This window comes from Medicago sativa, chromosome 8 (genome assembly GCF_051527215.1).
Source record: "Medicago sativa cultivar Bolivia chromosome 8, Bolivia_mono, whole genome shotgun sequence".
Classification (NCBI taxonomy): domain Eukaryota; kingdom Viridiplantae; phylum Streptophyta; class Magnoliopsida; order Fabales; family Fabaceae; genus Medicago; species Medicago sativa.
Window position 1 is genome coordinate 20,106,330 of NC_140756.1, and position 20,368 is coordinate 20,126,697.

At 35.2% G+C, this 20,368-nt stretch overlaps 4 pseudogenes across 2 annotated transcripts; 2 read left to right on the forward strand and 2 right to left on the reverse strand.

The window, feature by feature from the left end:
- Positions 1–1,335: 1,335 nt before the first annotated feature.
- On the reverse strand, positions 1,336–2,402 carry LOC146897657 (uncharacterized; annotated as a pseudogene).
- Positions 2,368–4,143, reverse strand: LOC146897658 (uncharacterized; annotated as a pseudogene). The gene is made up of 2 exons (XR_015023075.1): positions 2,606–4,143; positions 2,368–2,518 (listed from the first exon to the last, which is right to left on the reverse strand). The product of XR_015023075.1 is annotated as an uncharacterized LOC146897658 (transcript).
- Positions 4,131–7,836, forward strand: LOC146897659 (PKS-NRPS hybrid synthetase cheA-like; annotated as a pseudogene).
- Positions 7,837–7,927: 91 nt separating this feature from the next.
- Positions 7,928–10,052, forward strand: LOC146897660 (F-box/FBD/LRR-repeat protein At1g13570-like; annotated as a pseudogene). The gene is made up of 3 exons (XR_015023076.1): positions 7,928–8,690; positions 9,138–9,284; positions 9,394–10,052. The product of XR_015023076.1 is annotated as an F-box/FBD/LRR-repeat protein At1g13570-like (transcript).
- Positions 10,053–20,368: the final 10,316 nt, after the last annotated feature.

Genomic DNA, 20,368 nt, shown 5'->3' on the forward strand with positions numbered 1-20,368 from the left:
AATTTGTTTCTTGCTTAAACCCAAAACCATGTTGTCATCAGAATCAACTTCTTGTGCAACAGAATCAGTGCATTCACTATGAGAAGCATTCTTGTATCTATACCTTGGAGGAAAACCATGCTTGAAGTAGCATGTGTCAAGAGCATGGTTAGTGCCATTACAATGTGTTCATGTTTGGAAGACCCTTAGCTTGTCTTCAAAAAATGACTTGAAATTGGGCTTGACATGACATGGAAGTCTTGCTTGCCTTGTTTTGTTTTATTATGGGGAACAAAAGGTGGACTGTCCTCATTCCAACTGTTTTTCATACGCAAGAGTCGAAGATCGAACCCTTTGCCTTGTTTAAATAGCAAAGTGGTGGGAGGTGGTGGGCTCTTGTGGTGATGGTGATGGGTACCGTGGTGGTGGTGGTCTTGGCGCCCGTGGCAACTCGTCATGCTGATCATACTCATAATGTTGCTCAGAATCATATTAATATGCAGTATATGATGCCTCTAGAGGTTGTGAAGGCTATGCAGCCTGTGAAGTGGATGCATCATTGTCGTTCGTAATAGTCGTGCGCCCATGACAACCCCATTTAGGAAGAGGATTAGATGCAACATGTTCTTTGTGTGCGGAGTTGGGCTAGGCCATTACGTCGAGTCTCTTCCTACCAACGTCGTCAACCATATCAACAACAAACATCAGAAAAATATCAATTACCATTCTTTAAAACATTTCATCAAACACCTAAAGGTATTTTTTTTATGACGTGGTATTTTCTACAAAAAATAAATTCTCACAATCCTTCAAAAAAAATAAAAAGAAATTCTCACAAATTCTTTTTTCATTTTTTTTTTCAAACATTAATTGAGGGATTGCAAGGGTCCTTAAATTTCAATTAAAATTGAACAAGCCAAAATAAGATTCTGCCTATTATATAGCATGCCTTTTCAATTTGTTTTGCACATGGTTACAGTTAATGGAAGCAAATTTGGTCTAAAGTTTGAAACAGATTTGGTTTGCACTCATAAAATTGAAGAAGCAATAATATAACAGTTATATCATAGCAAAGACAATGTTCTATCTGCAGAACAAAAAAATTGTAGTCCATATTTGGAACTAAAACCATTGATAAAATTCAAACATATCCAAAATCTATATGATGACAATTGATTCCCAAATCCAAAACCAGCAACAATATCAAATTTACCATTGGTTCTCCCAACAATTAATGTGAAAAAACAATCACAATATCCAAAATACTAATATTCTTCAAATAGACAGTTCTAAAAATTAGGTTCCTTCTTATTGTTGCAGAAAGCAAATGTTTATCTCCTTTCATTGAGTAACTTGGCTACTCAGTTGCACTTGACTTGGAGTTTCTTGTATTTCATTAGTAACTTGGCTGGTAGTACTCTGACCTGCAACTTTTTCTACAAATACAACATAAATGTCAATATTAGTCCAATATAAAGCTAATCAATAATTAAGGTTGATTACAAATAGAAATAATACCTGTTTTTTAGTTTTATCTCTTTGACATCCCAACTTATTATGCCCAAATTCATGGCAGTTCCCGCATCTAACCGTGCTTGATCTTCTTGCATCATGTGAAGCTGCTGGACCTTCAGTAATACCTCTCTTCCTATTAGTTCGGCCTTCCAGGAAGCCTCTTCATTCCCGGAGGATCAATTTTCCCATAAGAGCCTCTATTGTTGGAATCTAATTCAGGCATGGGATGTATGATCTCTGAGTAACACAAATTGTAAGTTGTGGTAGAATAAGAATCATCACAGAACATCTCCACATTAGCTCTCTTATATGCAATGCATGAACATGCATGCTTGCATGGTAAACTAGTTAGCCTCCAATAACCACAATCACATACTTTAGCCCTCAAGTTCACCACAAAGGTGGTAAACCCATCTTTTACTCTAAACTCATCATCACCAGCATATGTGACTTTACACATTCTTCCATCTTGCATTGAAGTGTCTAATACTTTTCTGACTTTAGGTGTGATAACATTTTCAAACCCACACCCTTCTTCATATCTCTTTTGAAATCTAGACATCAACCTACAAGTAATAGACTCAACCATCGACAAAATTGTCTTCTTTCTATCATTTCCCAACCAGTTGTTAAAGGACTCCGACACATTATTTGTTACGTGATCAGATTTGCACTCAGGGTCTATAGTATATCTAGCCCACATACTTTTGGGTCTTTCACTATCTAACAACCAATTTGCAACCTCGTTGCTCACCTTTCTAAGTTTTTCCATGGATTTATCAAACATAAACTCATTGTATGCCATTGCAACATTCCAAAAATGTGTACTTAGAAGCAACGTTCTAAATTTTAATTTGAAATTGCTTAGCAAATAAATGATTACAACAAAACCTATAGATAAGAGACATAAACAAACAATTAATAGAATGGACAACAAATATGTTCAAGAAAACATATAAAGTAAAATAGTTAGTTACCTATGTTTGCCATAAGGAAATATTTCTGAAACTGCATTATGCAACCCCTGTTACACAAGTATTTATAAGTAGGCAACCAAGTATGATATAAAACTATAAATTAAATTGAAATTAACAAATTAATTTTCACCAACCTTTTGCATATCTGACATGATTGTCACTTGTCTATCTTTCCATTCAGAAACAGAACTCAATGAATCGCGTAACAAGGATAAAAAAAACATCCACAAGTCCTTGCACTCAATTTCAACTACCGCAAATGCAATTGGAAACATGCCTTTGTTTCCATCAATTGCTACAGCTGAGAGTAATACTCCACCATATGGTCCTTTTAGGTGACATCCATCAATCCCAAACCAAGGCCTACAACCCCTAACAAATCCATTTTTCATTGCATTTAGGCAGACAAAAAACCTCTTAAACTCTGGATTTTTGTTGAGTCTGGGTTCCAACTCTAGCTTTATGATAGATCCTGGGAAAGCAGAAAAGCCCAAGTTGGCAGGTCATTATAAGAAAGTGCATGAATACCTTTACTATCTTGTCTTACCTTGTTTCTTGCACGATAAAGCTTAGTTACATTAGTTGGTTCTATGCCATACCTATCCAACAACTCTTGACTCATGCTCGCATAGCTCATATTTGGCTCAGCTTTCAGTTTACTCTCTAGCTTTGTTGCAATCCAAGTAGATGTGGCATTTGAGTTCTTTGGTAATCTTATACAAGAATGCACATGGTTATATTGTCTTAATCTTGTATGTTTTCCCATCTGGTGTAGGAGAGGCATGAATCCGCCAAGAACAACAATCTGAAGCACATTTAGCAGTTACTCGAGCCTTTTCATTTTTAATTCTTTTGATCTCAAATCCCTCTTGTATAACAAAATCTCTAAGGGCAGCTCTAAACTCATCCACATCGCCAAAGAATAAACCTTGTTCTAATTTCACTTTTCCATCAGATTCATGGTCAAATAATTTCCCTTTCATACCTCTATCAACATAAATAGGCACTTTATCTTCATCAGAGTTTTCATAAGCAATAACATCATATTTTTCTTCATAATCACTTAGCCCGTCATCACTATTCTCATTTTTCATTTCTTCTTCATCTATATAGCTAGAGACAGAATCAGTTTCGCCTCCTTCATTTTGTTGAGGTTCGGCGGTCATTTGCCATTCATCATCAGACTCACTAGTTACTATTTCAGGTTCAGCTCTATCAACTTGATTATCATTAAAATTCCTCAACATAACATACAAATGAATGTAAATGCAGTTACTGTTTAACTTGAACATATCAAGAATATGAGAATCCGTATTAATTGGGATTCTTATATGGCTACCTGGATGGCTGAAAGAAATGGAGAAAGGCAAACCTCTGTCATCGTTGCATCCAGTGGGAATATCCAACAATCTACAAATATCGTCGATCAAATCAAGATACGAGTAACGGTCAAGATCAACATTTCGTAGTGGCAAATTTACATCCCCTGCACAATGTAGAAGCAAATGCACACATCCTGGTTCTGGTTCATCATGCCTGTTATTGTCCATCAACTAACCCACCTTAAACATAACCAAACAACAAATATGTGAGAATTTTGGGCCAAAAGTGATTAAAAGTTGATAAGAATGAAATATTGAACAAACCAGATGACAAACGATGGAAAAATACGTGCGAGATGATGTCTGCGATGGCTGGTTTTGTATGTTAACGAGAAAAGATAAAACCCTAATTGTTGTTTATGAGTTAAAGTAGAAACAAGAAGCAAGAGACAAGGGCGAGAGGCAAGGTGTGTTTTGGTGGAAAGTTGGTGATGATACGTCAGAGTGAAATGAATTTTGATGTCATCGTTTCATATTCTTGACTTTTGGGAGAAAATACAAATTAGGGTTTAAATTTGGAGTAGCAAGGAAACGTGAGTTAGGTTAACGGTGTTAAAAAAAGGGAGGTGAATGTTTTTTCAAAACTAGAGGGGATGTGAGTGTCTTTTATTAAAACCTCAGGGGAGGTGAGTGCAATTTGCTCTTTTATTTATAGACATAAAGTCCATAAAAAGTGATCCAGAATATTTTTCAGACTTTAGAGGTCGAATTTTTTTTCAAACTGATTTAGGATGTTAAAATACGGTCTCCCACATAAAATTATGAATTTTTAAAGCACCAAAAATTCAAAACTCAAAAATCAAAACAACAGAATTCTCAATTTAGAAATCAAATTTTGAGTTGATTTCTTACATAGACCTCTAGAAAAATACATATAAAAGATATGTAAAGTTTCATAAAATTCCAAAGATGACTCAATTTATTTTGATTTTTCGACCAAAACATACAAAATCGCAATTTTGTTCTGAGTACGTATATACTCATGGGTGAGTATATGCTTACTTGAAACAAAATTGCGATTTTACATATTTTGATCAAAAAAACAATAAATTGAGGTGTCTTTAGAATGTTATGAATCTTTGGAGATCCTTTATATGTAGTCTGTAGAGGTCTCTGCAAAAAAATCAGCTCAAAATCAGGAAAATCCAAACCTTTCTTGATTTTAGAAAATTATTTTATCACCACACTTTATTGTTCCTTTTATTTTTTATATAAATATAGAAGAAGTTTGTTGTTCACACATATCATAAGGCTGAGAAACACATATAAAAGACGGAAATGCCCCTCGGCAGTTAACTGCCGAGGAATTCAAAAACCGGCTGCAGTTAACTGCCGAGGAAAACCTCGGTAGTTAACTGCCGAGGAAAACCTCGGTAGTTAACTGCCGAAAAATATGTTTCATCAGATGAAACAGTCACCTGCTCCCCCTACACACTATTTCATCATCAACTTCCATACCACTTCCATCCAATCCCCAAATCCAATATTTTTTTTCATCAAATTTTGCTCCAAAATCATTCAAGCATCAAGCATAGGAGGTATCAACACACTTTTGACGTAAAAAACAGGTATTGAGCATTTTAATCGGTTTATTTTTTGGTTTTGTAATGGGTTTTACTTTAGTTACGTAGAACCCTGTCATGGGAATCCTCGGTACCTTACTACCGAAGTAAATTTTGGTAGTTTACTGCCAAGGAAAAGCTCGGTAGTTAACTACCGAGAAATACTTGTGAAAATTTTTTCACACCGAAAAAATGGCAGCTACTGCCTATTTTTTCAAAAAAAAAAATTCCTTTGTTTTTTTGTTTTTGTTTTAATTCATTATGGCATTGATGTTTATGCATTAGTTAGTTGTTAATTCATATTTTTATGTTGTTTAATTATAGTAATGGTAGAAAACGTGAAAGATGTTCCGGGAGAGGCAAAACCAAATTTTGTCGAAATTTCCGGAGATGTCAAACCGCCTAAGGTTGAAGCCAAACCAAACATTGATGGAGCTTCCGTCCGTGTTGAAGCTTCTAAATATGTTGACTCCGGTGTCCTCCCACTTCAAGCCCACGAAGTTGACACGGCTAGGTTTTTTTCAGACGACGTTAAGTCGAAAGTTAGAGAAGAATTGTTTGAGTGGGCACGTCGTCAAGCAAATAAGGTGGGATTTACAATTGTTACACAAATATCAAGCTTGATCAATCCAATGTTCCGCCTAGTGTGTGAAAGGAGTGGCGCTCACAAAGTGCCGAAAAAAAACCGAAGCATGCGACAACGGGCTCAAGAAAATGTTGGTGCTTGTTCATGATTAGTGGATATCAAAGTAGGCAAACAAAGGAATGGGGATTGGACATTCTTAATGGAGTTCACAACCATGCGATGGAGCCGGCTTTAGAAGGACACATTCTTGCCGGTAGATTAAAGGAGGACGACAAGAAGATTGTACGTGACTTGACCAAGAGCAAGATGCTTCCAAGAAATATTTTGATAAATTTGAAGAACAAAATACCACATTGCATGACAAATATCAAGCAAGTGTACAATGAACGTCAACAAATATGGAAGGCAAATAGAGGTGACAAGAAGCTGTTGCAATATCTAATCTCGAAGTTGGAGGAGTACAACTATACTTATTTCTCAAGAACACAAAGCGAAAGTACTACAATTGAAGATATCTTTTGGGCTCATCCAACATCCGTTAAGTTGTTTAACAATTTTCCAACGGTTTTGGTTATGGACTCCACCTGCAAAACCAACATGTACAAGATGGCAATGTTTGAGGTAGTTGGGGTAACTTCGACCGATTTGACATATTCGGTTGGGTTTGGATTTGTGACACATGAGAAAGAGGAAAACTTTGTTTGGGTTTTAAAAATGTTGCGTAAACTTCTTACGTCAAAGATGAATATGCCTAAGGTGATTGTTACTGACAGGGATGGGTCTTTGATGAAAGCGGTTGGAATTGTTTTCCCGGAAAGTTATGCAATGAATTATTACTTTCATGTGCAAGCAAATGTTAAACAAAGGTGCATCTTAGATTGTAAATATCCTTTGGGGAAAAAGGATGGGAAAGAGGTGAGTAATCGTGATGTTGTCAAGAAGATAATGAGGACATGGAAAGTTATGGTTGAATCGCCCACTCAAGAGTTATATGCAAATGCATTAGTGGAGTTCCAAGATGCTTGTAGTGATTTCCCACTTTTTCTAAAGTATGCCATGATCACCTTGAATGAAGTGAAGGAGAAAATAGTGAGGGCATGGACAGACCATGTGTTGCTTATTGGTTGCAGAACCACCAACAGGGTAGAATCGGCTCATGCTTTAGTAAAGAAATATTTGGACAATAGTGTGGGTGATTTGGGTATTTGTTGGGAGAAAATACATGACATGTCGGTTCTTCAGTTCACTGCGATACAAACAACATTTGGTCAGAGCATTACCGTATTGGAACATAGATTCAAAGATGTCACTTTGTACTCCGGTTTAGGTGGTCATGTGTCTAGATGGGCTTTGGACAACATTGCTTTGGAAGAGTCACGTTGTAGGGAAACATTGTGCATGGACAAAGAAATTTGTGGTTGTGTTCAAAGGACTTCTTACGGGCTTCCATGTGCATGCAAAATTGCTACTAAAATCCTTGAAGACAAGCCAATTTTATTGGATGAGATGCACCACATTGGCATAGGTTACGTATGGGCGAAGAAAGTAATGACCATGGTTTTTCTGTCGATGAAGAATGGAACGGTATTCAACAATGTCTCAAGAGACTCCCTTACGAAATGAAGCTTGAAGTCAAAGAGGTTTTGCAGCAGTTGGCATTTCCTGAAACCACCATGATGTCTCCACCACCACGAAAAGTACCAACCAAGGGAGCCAAGAAACAAGTGGACACTGCGAGGTCTAAAGGGAAGATTACATCGACTAGTCGAATCCCTTCTTCGTGGGAGGTTGTTGATTCCCAAAATCCGGATAGTCAACCGTCACGATCACCAACAATCAATTCAATTTTGCCTTTATTCATTTCTATAATTATTATTTGCTTATTTAATTTGACTTTAGCTCTTCATATTTGTATTGTAGTTCACTTATGACTCTGTCCAAGAAGAAGGCTAATCACGTTGATCGAATTAGTGACTTACCAAGTAATGTCATTGATGGCATCCTAAAACACTTAAGCATCCAAGAGCTAGTTAGTACCAGTATTCTGTCTAGAAAATGGAGGTATATGTGGACTTCAGTTCGATACGAACACCTTTTGTTCGACAAGGACTTTTTTAGTAGGTTTGAGGATCTTGATGACCCTGGCCCTGAGATTTCCAGAATCATCACTGAAGTCCTTTTCCTTCACAATGGGCCAATATATAGTTTTACTCTTATCGTCCCTACATTCTCCGATTTCTTGATCACAAATGAATACCTCAATAAGTGGATTCTATTTTTGTCAAGGAGGGGCATTAAACATCTTCAGTTTCCGAATCCCGGAATTTTTTTCGAATTGCCTCATATGAAAATGCCATCTTTTGTATTCTCTTGTCAAGAATTGATTCACTTGCGGCTTTCCGGATTTAACTTATCAGTTCCGCCCAATTTCTGTGGCTTCAAAAGTTTGCCGGTCCTTCACTTAGGATGTAATAGATATGAGCTCGGTTCACTTGAGAGTCTTATTGCTGGCTGCCCATTACTTGAAGAGCTCAACATAATATTTCCTCCAGATGCGAAATCAATTTGTCTCAAAAATGCAAAGAATCTGATTGATCTTAGTCTCACGGTTAATCAAGATAGAGTATCTGGTTTGATCAAAAGTTTACCGAAAATTCAGAGGCTACATATAAAATCATATGGCTACAAGGTTAGGAAACATCATCACTAATATCAGTCTACTTGTTATTGTTCTGTTGGATAATATTCTATTTCTGACCCATATATTTGTTTGGTACATTTGAACTTTAAAATTGTTGAGCATAATATTTTGTTGACATATGCACTTGTTTTCTCTAGTTACACTACTCTACATGGGGTGAATTTTTTACAAGGGGATGTAACCAAGCTTTGTTGCATGAATTTAGAGTAATATATTGTAATGTTACTTTTGATGTTCCAAATCCAATCTCAATTTGGTTGTTTTTGAAAACCACTTCCATTTAGTATGCCCTCACAGTTTGATCTTTTAAACTTATCTTTTATTGTATGTTTGAAAGAGAAGCAATGTTGCATCTTTTTTTATGGTTCAATCCAATGTTTCCAGTATTTACATTGAAAGTTGTACTTATAAGTGTTGTACAAATATACCTCATAGCTCTATGCAGATATCATTCATCCATCACAGTTGATAAGCTTAAAGTATCTGGAATTATTTACCTTGAATATGAATGACAGAGGAGAAGTTTTGTATATTGTTAGTGTACTCAAAAGTGCTTCTAACCTGGTTGAACTTAATATACAGGTGACAATAAATACCTTATTCTTTCTTGGCTTGTCTTTTATTTATTTTTTTACCAATCTTAGCTTGTCTTTTCTTTTCATACTTTTGACTCTTATTTTTTATAATTTAGAGTAATAACTATGATGGTGTTGAAGAGCCGAACCAATCGGAAGAGTTAGAATGCAATAGTTGTTGTCTTAGTCAACTTCAGACGGTGCGTATCAGAGTTGGAGGCAGGTTTAAACATGCAATGAGTTTGATACGGTTCATACTTGCAAATTCCTCATCGTTAAAGACTCTTACTTTTAAAGTTGGTTTTGGTCATAAGAATTTTGATGCAGCAATTCTGTTAAACATTTCACAAGACTTGTTAAGGATGGAAAGAGCATCACAAAGAGCACAAGTTGAATTCCTTCACCCAAAGATATGACAATTCCCAACCATTATAAATACATGTTCTAAGCATGTTTTTGGGACCTTTTCAGTTTTTCAAAACCCAGTTTGCTCGAACGTTTGGGAAAGGTCATTTGCATCCCATCATTACAGTCCTAAGGTTTGGAAAGAGTACTTGGAGCTCTTATGGAGTCACCTACTTCCTTATCTTCTTATCCTGTGTCTATCTTGTGCAATTAGGATTTTTAGGCTAGGTTACATATGATCTCTCTTGTTCTTGAGACAATTCGAATATTTTATAGATTGATACTCTGTTTTAATATGACTCAAGTTCTTATTTCAATGTTTAATGTTTTTCATTGACTACTACTATAAAGTAGTGGTTTAGAGTTGGAATGACTAGGTTGGTTCTTGAAGCTGATATTTCTAGTTCACGTTCTAAACAGGCTGCATTTTCTGTAAATTAATATTTTTTTTTGGTATAAAAAAATTAATTGAATTTAGTGTTACATAAGTTGACGCTAATATTCTTGTCAAAAAAAAAATTGTCTTTCTGTTATTATAATGACGTTTCATGTAATGCCACTCATCAACAATAATTGTGATTTGTGAGCTGAACTTAAAGCAGACATGGGGGATTCCTCCACCTCAAGTCTAGGCATACCAAGGTTTCCAAAATCTTCTAGAAAATGTGTGCTGCCAGGCAGTTGCAGTCGAGGCAAGGCCTCCAAAACAACAATAGTTGGATCTCGACCTCAGAGCCGATACAATCAAAAAGTATTTTTGGATACATCTGAAACTCATGGATAAGCCTGTGTATAGGAAGTCATATCCCGAATGGGTTGACAAATTGGTGTTCACTAATCGAGTTCACTCACTATGCAGTGTGGTGATGGGAACCTAAACGAGTTCCATAAGTTGCAGTTATTTCTCATGGTACTCTTTCCTCCCACCAAACTCAATCCAAACATGGAAAGGTGTTTTAGAATATGTCAGATGCTGTCCCATTCGAAAATGATCTCAACTCTACTATAAAGAAGGAGAACAGAAATAACTTTTCTTTTTTTGAAGATGGAAACTTTAGTGTTAGCAATTTAGTCAATCTGTTGTATGGGATGTAATGCACACTGTTTCTGAAAAGGGAAGTTCAATTCATTATGAGTTTGCCTTGTCAGTAACTCCCAATTGAGGGCAAACCAGCAAGGAGAGATATTAATTGTAATTTGAAAATTAAAACATTATCATTTCTATATTGTTAAAGTAACATTTTTTAACTCTCACAACCCCTTAAGACCGTAAGAGGATATATGGCATTGATGATAAAGCTTGTTGAATGGTTGGAGAGTGAAAGAGTATTAACATATGTTTAAGAGAGTGATATGGGACATTATTTTTGGGCAGGGTGTTTCTTTTTTTGGTTACATAGCATTCAGTTTTTTGGTTACAGGGTGTGTGTGTGTTTAATCCAGTAGTGAGCAAATGGTTTTAAATCACACGGTGAAGAAGGAATGCTTATTTTACATATACGTCAAATCATATAAATATATGTCTAGGTTTTTGTAGAAAATTATATTATAACATTACAACGTGTTCATGCTTGGAAGACCCTTAGCTTGTCTAGCAAGAAATGACTTGAAATTGGGTTTGAAATAGAAGTCTTGCTTGCCTTGTTTTTTGTTTTTTGTTTCTTTCTTTATTTGGATTACTATGTTATAGGTACGGAGTTTCCACCTCGACTAATCTCAGTAGGAAAACCTATGGGACATATAAGTGGTACATATGTGTATCTTCGTATTGTAAGTGGTTGAAGGTAGGAGTATTTTCTCTAAGCTTGACGTTGTTGAGGCAAAATCCCTAATCAATTTTAAAGATAACAAACCTTGATGATTAAGGAATTAGTGGACTTTGATTAATTTGTTGGTATTTAACTTGTGCTCTTGAGTGATTAATTAAGACAGGAACAAGTTTCAATTCATACCAAGAAACAAAAATCAAAGGACATAAAGACTTAAGAACTCAGTCAGAGTTCAGAAAGTTAAAAAGAGTTCAGAAGGTTGGACAGAGTTCAGAAGGTTGTTCATGATGAACATCAAGAACCAAGCCCAGATATTCATGAACCAAATGAAGAACATGCAAGGTCTACGTGACTTTAATGAAAGTCCAGTAAAGTACATTGACTAAAATAAATCAAAGAATAAAGGCATTTATTTGATTAAAGTCAAAAAGGGCACCTTCAATGTTCATTCAAGACTATGAACATTTGAAGTACAAAACTTTAGGAATATTCCATAGAGAATATCATCCTAGATGTTTTTCAAGCTGCACTTCATAAATGTTTCACTATTAGGATTTGATTACATCAAATAAGAGTCTTACAAATCATCCTAAGTGAAACAAAAAGGAACATTCTGAAGTCCCCTGAGTTCAGAAAGTTCGATCCTGCTCCATGCTTTTTCTGACATGAACAGTACAGTAGTTGGAAAGTAAAAGGCAAATCCAAAAGCAAGATCAAGTCTGATTCTGCAGGAACTTGACACATAAGGGAGTTGGTACTGTACAAAGCAAACCAAATCCCCTAAAGCATAGACTTGAAAGTGACAGCTCCACTTTATGAGATCCTGCACACGTTTCAAGACAGATTTCAAAGAAGATCTGACTCTGGAACATTCTGAAGTCGTACAAAGGAAATCTTCATAGTACAACCCAGAAATTCATGTGACATTCATCTGCAAAAGCCCGGATACATATCTGACCGTCCATCCTCATGAACCCAGATGAAGATCATGATGAACACAACAACATTCTGAATTATTCTCAAGAACACAACAACATTCTGAAGTATTCTCAAGAACACAGCAACATTCTGAAGTATATCAGTTTTGCCCAGAATTCAAGTGTAAGTTGGTGGGTCCCAGGACACGTGGCACAAGACCAGTGGACACTCTCCAACGGCTACAAAGGTTCAAGAAACTCTATAAAAAGAGATCAAGACCTCAGCATAATACACACCTTTGCAAAGCATACAAGAAAACAACATAAGAGTGTTTGAAGCTTTAGCAAAAACATTGATCATCACAAAGATTCCAAGAAGTCTTCAAAGTGTACATCAATATTTCTCTTATCTTTTCAAAGATAAATCTCTTCCTCCATTTCTCCTCTGTCTGATCTATATCATTCAAACTCCATACAAATTGTAAACAAAATACTCATCTAGCTTTAGGGGTAATAAAGTGTTAGGTTGAGCAGAGAGGTGTAAAGTCTAAGTAGGTAACTTAGCAAGAAAGGTGCAAGCCTGCTGAGGCTTAGAGAATACAGGTTGTGTAATTGTTCAGGTGAACAAAGTTGTAAGGTGCAGGATTTGAGAAGTTATCTCAAGCATCATAGTGGAAAATCTCACAAAACTGTGAGGAGTAGACTAGCCCACATTGGGTGAACTACTATAAACTTTTGTGTGTTCTTCTTCTCTTCTCTTTACTCTTTAATTACAGTAAACACAACACACACACAAACACGTTTAATTATCTTAACTGTTTAAACTGTTTCTTAGACTAACACTTCAGAACGTTCTCAAGTCTGTCAGTTAACTTAACTATTCCAAGTCTTTAACTTGAGAATAAATTTTAAGTGACAGGTTTAATTTATAAAGGGTCACAATTCAAACCCCCCCTTCCTTGTGACTATTTTATCTACTTCAGACGTGCTTGCATAGAAGTGGTAAGTTAGTCAAGTTTGAAAGTGGGAAGAGTAACAATTTGAACACCATCTCCAGAAAAGTATGTTCCAATTCTAAAATTCATGAAAATTCTACATATTCCATTTATGTATAGTATGGATATTTAATGTCAATTTTTTTTGTTAAAACATCATTTCACATACAACATATTTATAATTTTTATTACTTTGTGAAAAATAAAAAAGAATATGGGCGTGGACTAGGGTTCTCTGCATAATTAAACAATTTAGAAGTTTAAGCATAATTAAACAATTTTTAATTTAACAGGGACTAAAACTAAGTGTTGAAAATTTTTATAGGGACCAAAATCTGGCAATTTTTTTTATAAGAACTAAAAACGAAATTCGGTATATTTTATTCCTACCTTTAGAATAAGGTTATGCTTGACATGAGAGGTAAAGAATATATTTTTTTAAAGTTTAGAGTGACACGCGAGGATCACTTGTTCCCCCAGTTTATCAGTATATACTTTCCTATTTATTTCGTTCTCATGCATACAATCTCTTATTATTTTCCTGATTTTTTATTTACTCCCTAAAGCTTAGTTTACAAACGTGTACTAAAATCTCACCTTTCTTCATTTAATTTGCAATATTAATTTGATCCTCGTTCCAAGATGAATAAATAAATTATGAAGACAAATCACAACTTCTGGTCATAAATCCTTCAAAAAAAAAAAACTTCTGGTCATAAAGTGAGGTTTGTTCCTTCAAAACTTATACATCTATATATTTAATTTAATGACTCGTAATTTTTGTTTTAACTGCTTCTTACGAAAATGTTTGAAAACATAGCAAACATAATATAACTTGTTTTAAATATTAACAAATTAAACCATTCTCCAAAAAGAATAACAGATTAAAGATTATTGTAGAGCACACAGAAGAAGCTTCAAATTGATTAATGAAATTGGAAAATGGAGTTGGTGCTGGAGAACATTGAAGAGCTAATTTCTTGTTATCCGTTTGTTTGAAGGTAATAATATCCTAAATTTTAAGATTATTTACCCTTACCCGTCTTACAATCTTTAAGCATGAAATTAAGTCCTTTTATTCGTTTGTTCGTAATTTCTTGTTATTCGTTTGTTTTTGTGGAAAATGATCAGCCTCACTGAGGGCACCAAAAAATATTAGGGGTGAGTAAAATTGGTCAATGAGTCCTTTTAAACTCGTTACCTCTAGTTGGTATGCCTTGCTTACCTCATCGAAAAATCGGGGTGGGACATCGATGGGACGGGCCTGTCCGCCAACTCATCAAATTGTTATATTTATTTTTGTTCAATGGTTAGATAAAATTTAAAGTAAAGAGCCCCAATAATCCATCATAACCTAAATTGATCTTATAAGTTTATCTTTAACACAAATATATTTGCAGTCAATTTTATTCATTTAATTAAGTAACACCAATTTTTTTTCATTACAACAAAATTGACAAAAAAAAGTACATAAAAATATAGCTTTTTTGTTTGATAAACCGATCCGCAAACTCGTTGGCTTGCTATTGAGCGAGGCAAGGTGCAATTTCCTTTGAAGTAGAAAATAGATAATATCAACCACATTAATTAATAAATCAAATGTAAAGATTATAGATATAATCTAACAAATAACTACCTCTTAACAAAAAATTAAGAAATAACTAGTTTATCAAAATAACAACCATAATTTTCTCACTTTACATTTTAGTCACTTTAAAAATTCAAATCCTCTATAATTCATAATCCGATACAACTTCTTTTTTAAAACTTGATATCCAATTCAACTTTAAGACTAATTCCTTCCCATATTCAATTGACCACAAAACATCACATTTATTTAGGTAAAAAATAAGAACATATATTCAGTAAAAGAAAAGAATATATTAAAGGTTAATTAACGAATTGACCCAACCAAAATTTACTATAGGTTAAGGTTGGGTATAACCCTACCCATTAAGTATATATGTGTCCTCATCATGAATGATGTGATAAGCCACTTAAATGTCAACTTTTTTATTCGATTTTATTTTTAGAATGAGTTGAATCCAAAACGTGTTATCTATTTTCATTTCTCTAAACAAAATGCCCGACTCATTAATATTGTGGCTCAGGACGAACCTATAATTTAGATCTTAATTAATTAGTATAAAAATTTTGATTTCCTAAAGTGTGAAAATAATTTACTTGAAAATGATACTTTTTATCGAGTTAAGAAATAAATCCTATGAGAATTTTTAGATGCTGAGTCATTAATATTTACGTCCAGATCAATATGTTCAATCATATATTAAATCATTTTGATAACAATATGCAACTTTGACAAACTCAAAAATTTCAAATGTTGACATCAACACATTCGCCAAAAAACAATATACATCGAAGTTGCAATTGGATCTGGTTAATAATTTCAAATGTTGAGCAATAATCATACCTAAATTTCAAAAGTTGACATCAACACAGTCGCCAAAAAAACTATTTCATCCTAAAAAATTGTTCAACAATCTTCAACAAATGTTGAATTTCAAATATTGACATCAACACATTCGCCAACAAAACTGACATCCGTATAATTAATAATCTGACTTACAAGCATATCTGAGACTTCGTTGGTGCTGCTGTTTGGACCTGTGCATTCTTCATAAATGAAAGCCAAAGATCATTCCATATACTAATGAGGTATCAGTTTCCAATCTTCCACCAATGACCTTCAGCTAACAACATTCGAGAAGATCATATGCTACGCTAGACATAGTTAGGGTTGTGCCCTATCGCCACCCTGATAAAATCCCATATCTTGAAATATTTAGCTTTGAAATTTCTTGTAATCATAGCATCCGAGTTGGTCATGAACTGCCAACCTTGTTTCCCCAACATTGCAAGATTAAAGCCATGTAAATCTCAGAAACCTAAACCTCTGTACTCCTTTCGCATAGTAAGTTTCTCCCATTGTGCTCATGTAATGCCTTTGTTTCCATTTTTCGAATCCCACCATAATGAATTAATCATTTTTTTAATCTCGTTTGCAAGGTGTCTTAGGCATAAGAAATGCATTCATACAATACAAAGGTATAGCTTGAGCCACAAACTTAATCAATAATTCACGACCTGCTTGTGACAACATTATGCTACTCCAACTAGATATTCTCTTCCAAACTCTATATTTATGTATTTAAAGATAGACCTCTTCCTTCTACCAATCATGGAAGGAAGACCGAGATACTTACTTGTCCTAATACTTTCTAAAGCTTCAAAGATATGAGTAATGTTACTTTTCTTTCCCCCTCTACATTTCTACTAAAGAAAATCTCAAATTTTTAAATATTTATGCATTGCCCCGAAGCATTAGCATACACATTCAACATATGTTGAAGATGTTGAGCCTCTCCCTCATTTTCCCGAAAGAAAATAAAAATATTGTCCGCAAATAAGAGATGATTAATTATGGTAGATCCTTGACAAATTTTTACTCTGTGGATATTACCTTCAAGCTAAGCTCTATGTAATGAAATAGATAGGCCCTCAGCACAAAAAAAATAAACAAGTAAGGAGATAAAATTTTAACTTTCATTATTTTTTTATAAAGAAAACAGCATAAATACAAATACTAAATTCTGTCACGTGTTTTTTTTATGTCAAAATGGAATAAAATAAAAAACCGAATAAGTCCTTTCAAAACAAGATGTACCAGAAGTAGACGTATAAAGATGTTACAAATACAATTAGAAAAAACCAATGAAAAACAAAAGAAACGAGATAAGATATTGTATACAGACACTGAAAAGGGTGAAGTCACCAATAGTGATAGTCAAAATCGAAAGTCGCATAATACGCTTTCAACTACCAAAAAGACTGTAACTTTATTTTGTCACATAAGGTTGACAAATTTTCCTCCTTGTGCTGAAAAAGACGCCTGTTCCTTTCCTTTCAAATAACCTAAATAGAAGATAGCCAAATAACATTCAATGTCGAACAAATTTTCTTTGAGAAACCACCTATGAAGATGAAATGCATAAATTGATATGATAATATACCCGATGTGACCGTAACAAATTCGAGCCAATCTGAAATCAAATACCAAATTCTACCAAAAAAATACATTTGACAAACAAGTGATCCACATCTTCATTGGAACCACAACCTCGCATTGTTGATCTTCGTTCTAAATCACTCCCCTTTTGAGCAAACTGTCTTTGGTGGGGATATGATTAAGAAAAAGGCGCCAAGCAAAGATATTGAATTTGAGAGGAGCCACTTTAAGACAAAGCATATTAGAGTTTGCAACATGATTGTCACTATTTACCGATGCCAAAAAAAAGATTAACATAGTAACATTTGGAAAGATGTAACTGCCAAATCCATATGTCCTTTGAACCACCCTGCAAAACAACATTAGATAGCAACTCACAACATTCCCTCACATGATCTTCCTCCCAAGCCAACAACCTCATTCGCCACCTCCATGCATCGCCATTCAGGCCCAAAACTTAAGACTTCATCTCCCCCAGAATCACTAATTTGTTTTCAGACAAATCATAAAGCCTTCTGAACCTGACACTACACTAACCTCCCTCCAACCAAGGTAAAGGACCCATCGCCTACTTCCCTCCACATATTATCAAAGATACAATTCTCGACCCCTAAACCAACTCCCTCACGAATCAAATTAAAATTCCTCCACCAAACTGAACCAACTCCCCCGCCATAACATAATTGCCTTCTCTCCTCCTTGTAACGGGCAGCTAGCACTATATACCATAAATTGTCTTCTTCTTTTTTTTTCAACATGATTTTCCAAGAAAAGCAAAATTAAACTCCCTCATCTTTCTAACCCCCAACTCGTCCTTCTCCTTATTCAAGCATATTATGTCCCCTTCAGCCGCTAACATGAATAAGCAAAGAAAAAGAGATCTCCTTGGTGTAACCCTCTCTTCATTTTAAACTCATAAGTCGAACTACCATTAACCAAGACTGATGTCATTTCCGTAATTACATGTACATTCCATGATCCACTTACGCCACAAAGTTTGGAAGTTCATTTTAACCATAACATCATCAAGATACTTCCTATCGACAAAGTCAAGCTTTTTTAAAATCCACTTTAAATATTAATAAATCTTTTTTGATCCGACGCACATCATCTACCACCTCATGAGCTATCAGAATCCCATCCTATATTTTCCTACCTTTTATGAATGTCGACTGAGATTTTGAAATAACACTCCCAATGACATTTATCAATCTGCTAGCCAACACTTTGTACAAACAACCAACCAAAGAGATGGGATATAAATTAGTCATTCGTTGAGGACTCTCCACTTTAGATATAAGAGCTATAAAAGTACAATTAAGTGCTTTTGTCAGTTTGTCATTCCTATGAAACTTAGAAAAAAACCGCATCAAATCACCCTTTAAGTCCACTCATTGACAATTAACAATATCGGGCAATGGTCTGATAAACCACAAGGGAGAGCCACATTGAACCGTCATAATATTCCTAAAGGCTTATAAGCCCTCCAGAAAGGCTCTAAGACCTTCAGAAGGGCTCGGGCGCCCTCCAGAAGGGCTCCTGAGACCCTGGCGCGCTCGCCTTGAGGCACCGCCCTTCTAAGCTTCTAGAAACCTCAAGAAACCGCCTAAAATACACAAATACCCTTGTTGCTTGGGAACCAAGAAACCGAAACCCAAGCCCACAGCGGGCTATAAATACTACTCTTGGGAGCATTCTCAAGGCATCTAATCATCAGTCTAAACCCTAGAATCTTAGTATCCTTACCGTACTTTTTTTGCAAGTACACACATGAATATAATTAGGCCATAGCAAACTCCACTCTTCTAACAATAAAAAATATATCCAAGCGACTCAATGACCCCCCCCCCCCCCCCCCCCCCCCCAACCAAGTAAATCTTCTCCCACAAAGACGAAGATCAAGTAGCACATTGTCGACAATAAATTGAATAAAATTAGAAAAAATCCTCTTGCTGGCTACTTGTCCCCTACTCCTTCTTTCAATGGCATTGAAATCACCACTCACACACCAAGTAGCCTCCCAGTTATTATTATTAATGAAAAACTCCCAACCTCATCCAAAGCAACTGTCTATCAATAATGTCGCAAGGAACATATACATTAGCAATAGAGAAATCATTACCACTTGTAATAAATCTACCGTAAATTTTCAAAACTTCTAGTTACCCACACTTCCACCTCAAACACATCCCACAATGTCAGAACACCTCATGATGCTCCAATTGAAGGACAGAAAGAGAATCCATTGTTAGAGGATCCCTAAAGACCTAAACACAGATAATCATTTAAAAGTTCCAACTTTGTTTCTTGAATGCACAACAACACAGTTAGACATTTGTCCTTAACTAACCTCATCACCTCCCTCGCTCCTCTCCAACCCTTTATTATTAAATGTAATTATCTTCATAAGGACCTCCTACTGCCACCACCAAAAACCCAACTACTCCAAATATCCACCCACATCCCTCTTTCCATCCTCAATTCGAGAATTGCTTACCTCACCTCCTTGCCGACCTCTACCTTCAACCCTCGATAAAACATTAAACATGTTAGCACTATCCCCTTTAAATTTCACCCCGATGGACTTGCCTATTTCACTAACATCTTCTACCGCTACCTTAGAATTAGCATGTAAGATCGTCCAATTTTGCTAATCATCATTACTAACTGACGTCGCTCCAATTGACTACGGAACACCATTAACATTTTGAGTAGAACGAGAAGATTTGTTAACTAAGCTTTTCTTTTTACTACGCTTTAGAGAATGTAATAATGCATGTCGATCTGTAGTTGACAACCTCGTCACCCTCTTCAAATCAAGAATGACGAAATTCTTTTCTTCCTTCGTTATTTTGAAAACTAAATTTTATCACGTGTTATATTCAATTCAATGGATTAGTTTTGCAATTGCATATAGAGATACATAATTCATCCAAAAAAGTAAACTGATATAATATGTTTATTTAATACTTATTTTT